At 34.9% G+C, this 4,485-nt stretch overlaps 1 pseudogene; it reads left to right on the top strand.

The window, feature by feature from the left end:
• The first annotated feature begins 2,503 nt into the window (after positions 1 to 2,503).
• Positions 2,504 to 3,077, top strand: LOC119261034 (serine protease inhibitor Kazal-type 1-like; annotated as a pseudogene).
• Positions 3,078 to 4,485: the final 1,408 nt, after the last annotated feature.

Below are 4,485 nucleotides of genomic sequence, written 5' to 3'. Positions count from 1 at the left end.
TGCACCACCAGGGAGGCCCTTATGGGCATGATCTTATACTTCTAAATAATATACAGGACTGGAAACCAATGTTACCTCAAAAAAAAAATTAATATTTTTCAAGGACTCACAGAACTGTTATTTCTTGTTATTTCTGTATTTTTTTTTTTAATTTTTTTATCTCTGTGAAAGGAAAAATAGTATGGGCAAGTCAAAACATAAAATACTTTAAAATTTTTGTCAGCTCAAGTGTTTATAGTCCTCTATTTAATCTCTATTGATGTAAAAGCAAATAAACTATCTTCACAAATATGAAATGTTGCAAAATGTAGAAATGTCAGTCCATCTTTTATTTTATATTCAATAGAACTATATCCAAAGGGCCTGTATTTTTGTATCCGTTTAATCTGCTTAATATCACATGTATGTATAATGAATGCAAATGCTGCTGACAAATCGTTTACACAGTTAAGTATGTTTTGAGAGTTTTTCTTTGTTTGATTTAGGGTTTTTCAGTTTACTAAGACAAAAATTGCTTCTAGCACTTGAAATGTTATAGCATTGTTTAGATAGGGATCCTCAAGTGTCCTGAATCACAGATATGTATCTTAAATGTCATTGGGGACTGTCTATGTTAATCCATTCTTTTTCAGACAAACATGCCCTTGGCAGTTCTACTTAGGATTCAATGATGCTGTTTAATTGACAATTTAAAATTTGCGACATGCAATGCCTCTATTTAATCCCCAAACTATATTTATGTCTCTTGTAAGTCATAAGCAGGCCAAGGACACTGAGGTCTTTGAGTTTTAAGAGCCTGTGGGATCTGGAATGTATATCAGCCTGTACACATGTAACCTGCTGAGAAATAGCAGTTCTGTAGAAAAATATGGTTCTACTTCTTGATCAGTCTAACTTAAATAGTTCTTTATTTCCTCCCTTTCATTATGTATTTCTAAGTTGATGCTGTGAAACCCACTGACAGTAAATCCCTGGAAACTATGGTGTGAGAGAAGAATTTGTTTACTTTTAGGGAAATTGCAATTACCCCCTGCAGTCTTTTTGGGATACAATTTGCAGGCCACTTGTATTGAGTGTATTTTTTCACAAAAACATTTTTGTGTGTGTGATGGAATTTAACAGCTCCTGTTAATATGCAAGAGGGCAATGTTTGACTGGGGAGTTTGCTGTTATGTTAGCAAATACAACAAAACAAAACTATATCACTTTAGCTTTAGGTTGCTAGATCCTAACAGAAAAAAATAAAAGAAAGATGTAATTTGTGAATTTAGTGAGGACAGAAAATGGATTCCTGAACATGAAAATGTCAAAAAATAATGTTACCATCTCAAATATCATATGTGAACATTATACAATTTAGTCTTTTAATGATTTCACAAATTTGTGATAACATTAATATAAAATATTTTTCTTTAGTTTTTGCTTTTCTGTAAGAGTTGTCTAAAAAGATATAAATGTATCTCCTTAATGTATGATTCATTTTCATCTGTTTCAAAGATTTAAAGATGAAAGTATCAAACAAATAATAGTAAGAAAGTTGATATTTTAAAGAAGACATTATCTAAAAATTTATAGGAAACAAAGTAGTAAACTTGTTCATAATTAAGTATATAAACTATTTTAATGTGAAAATTAGAAAAATGAACCAGATTATACCAATTTTAAGAATTCTATACAATGTAATATATTGGTGGAAGAAAACAGTTATTTCAAGTCAATGAAGCTGGAAAAATAGAACATAATCATATTATTTAATTCTGGACAAATTGAGGGGTGTTATTTTAGGAAGAATTACCTCATACTTTATCATGTTTAATTTCTACAATGAAAGAAACTTTCCTTTATTTTGACATAATTTGTAACAATGTAGATAAACACAATGTTGCATAAACAAACAAAAAAAAAGCTACAGTTTAATAGATAAAGAAAGGGATACATGAGCAGAGTCTTGAATTCTGATTTTAGAACTTCAAGAAATTTTATGAGAGCCACCCGGGTGGCACAGGGATTGTCTCAGATCTATCAAGCTATCACCAGCCACTGCACTATGAGTTCAATCCCCCGCCAGAGAGATGATCCACATGGCACAGGAGACCTCTCCTGTCTCACCTGCTGGTCCCCCCAGCAGTGTATTTTAGTAGATCCTCCTGTTATGCTCCTCACTCTGTCTCTGGTGAATCCTCTCACCCCTGGCACCTCTGGTCTACAGCCCAGTTCTTGTATGCATAAATAAATAAAATAAATCTTTTTTAAAAAAGAAATTTTCTGAGATTTAAGAATATTTAAATATTGTAACTAAAACAACTCTAGTAGCCTCATTTTAATCTGATAATTTGATATTTAAAGGAAAGGAGACATGCCTTAACAGTGTCCCATTTTCGTGAAGAACAGTTGAGATTTTTCAACAAAGAATGTGACTGTTAAGTGTGGCTCTACAAGAGAGACAGATCTATCATTAAGTTTTTCAATATGAGAGGGCTATGCGGGCCGGGGTTACCGGCCGGGACTTCCGGTGCGCGCATCTGAGCTGTGAAGGCCCCACGCGCTGAAAATCCCAGGCTGTGGTATACGGAGGTGACATTACCCCAACCCAAGGCCAGATGGTGCCAAGACAATCAGTAACCAAGGTGATCGGTGACACAGGGCAGCAGGTGGAGCCTGGGTTGCCACCCTGTCGATATGACTCCTGTAGCCCCAGTGTTTTGAAGAGAAGTGGTGAGTTCACTACAGTTTTCAAGTGAGCTCTGCACTCAGAACTTCAGCCATGAAGATAACAGGCATTTTCCTTCTCATTGCCTTGGCTCTGTTGACTTTATCTGGTAACACAAGAGCTGACTCCCTGAAAAGAGAGGCTAAATGTAACGTGGACTTAATGGATGTCCCAGGATCTATAACCCTGTTTGTGGGACTGATGACACTACTTACTCCAATGAATGCATGTTATGCCGTGAAAATGAGAAGCGCCAGATTCCTGTCCTCATTCAAAAATCTGGGCCTTGCTGAGAACCGAGGTTCTGAAATCCCATAAGGTCACCATGATACCTTGACTGCCTGATTATTAAAATAAACTGCATCTAAATATTAAAAAAAAAAAGTTTTTCAATATGCACATGCAAGTTATTTTCTAAAGGGTTATTTAAGACTTGTGTTCTGCTGTATGACTTCATCTTTTTGATAAAGCTTTAAATGTTCAAAAACTGATGCTTGAGGAATATTTTCTTTATATTACAATATGGGAAAAGATGATAGAAAATAAAAGAATCCAGTGAGAAGAACAAGACAAACAAACATGAAGAATACAAGCTTAGACTATTTTAATGTGAAAATTAGAAAATGAACCAGATTATACCAATTTTAAGAATTCTATACAATGGGGGTCTCCCAAGATGGCGCAGCTGTTGAGCGCTGGGTTTTGAAGCTGCCAGCAGCCTCAGCAGCGCCAGTTTGACCCTTGGCCACTGGGCGGAGGCTACCACATGGCCGCAGACCTCTCCTGCCACCCACCGCACCCCTCAGCAGTGTACTTTGTCAGTCTGCCTGCTCTGCTTTCCCCTCTGGCTCTGGTGAATTCTCTCACTCTCCCGTGCTTCTGACTGTACCCAGTGTTTGTATAACTAAATAAATAAATATTTTTTTTTTTAAATTCTACAATGTAATATATTGGTGGAAGAAAACAATTATTTCAAGTCATTAAACCTGAAAAATAGCATGTAATCTTATTATTTAATTCTGGACAAATTGAGGGCTCTTATTTTAGGGAGAATTACCTCATACTTTATCATGTTCAATTTCTATAATAAAAGAAACTTTAAGATATTTTACCTATAGAATGAGGTGATAGATGCTTCATTGCTGATATTATCAATGTAAACTTATCAACAATAATCAACTACAGTAAAATCTTAGTGTATTATTATCAGTCCAAATACATCAAATCGTTATTTCAAGTCATTCTGTGTAGTTATGATATTGTTAAATATAATGTTTGTATTACTATATATACAGACCTTGGCATCCAGTGAAACTTTCTTAATGTCTGAGTGTATTTTAGTTGAGATTTTATATTTCAATAGGTAAGTTGTAAACATAGTAGATTGCATTGCACTCCATTATACAGTCAACTGAAGGCTTCAATACAGCAAAAGGCTGACCACTTTCAAGCAAGATAAAATTCTCTAACTGCCTTTGAACTTCATCTACAACAATCTACTTCCTGTATCTCTAGCAGAAAAACTTTGAATTCTAACTGCAATAATTATTTATGTTTGCTTATATTTTTCCCCTCACATTGTTGTAGTCCCCATAGTTCTCCTGCCATCACACATGAACTATCACCATAGACATTCAAATGGCCAATAGGCATGTGACAGAATGTTCAACATCTCTAGTCATCAGGGAATTGTAAATCAGTACTACAATGAGATAACACCTCACCCCAGCAAGAATGACCCAAATTAAAAAAAAAAAAAAGAAAAGAAAAGAAAG

Source organism: Talpa occidentalis, unplaced genomic scaffold (genome assembly GCF_014898055.3).
Source record: "Talpa occidentalis isolate TD23 unplaced genomic scaffold, MPIMG_talOcc4v2.1 talOcc4.6, whole genome shotgun sequence".
Taxonomy (NCBI): Eukaryota; Metazoa; Chordata; class Mammalia; order Eulipotyphla; family Talpidae; genus Talpa; species Talpa occidentalis.
The sequence above is the reverse complement of the archived record's forward strand: the minus strand, read 5'-3'. Positions and strand labels throughout refer to the sequence as shown.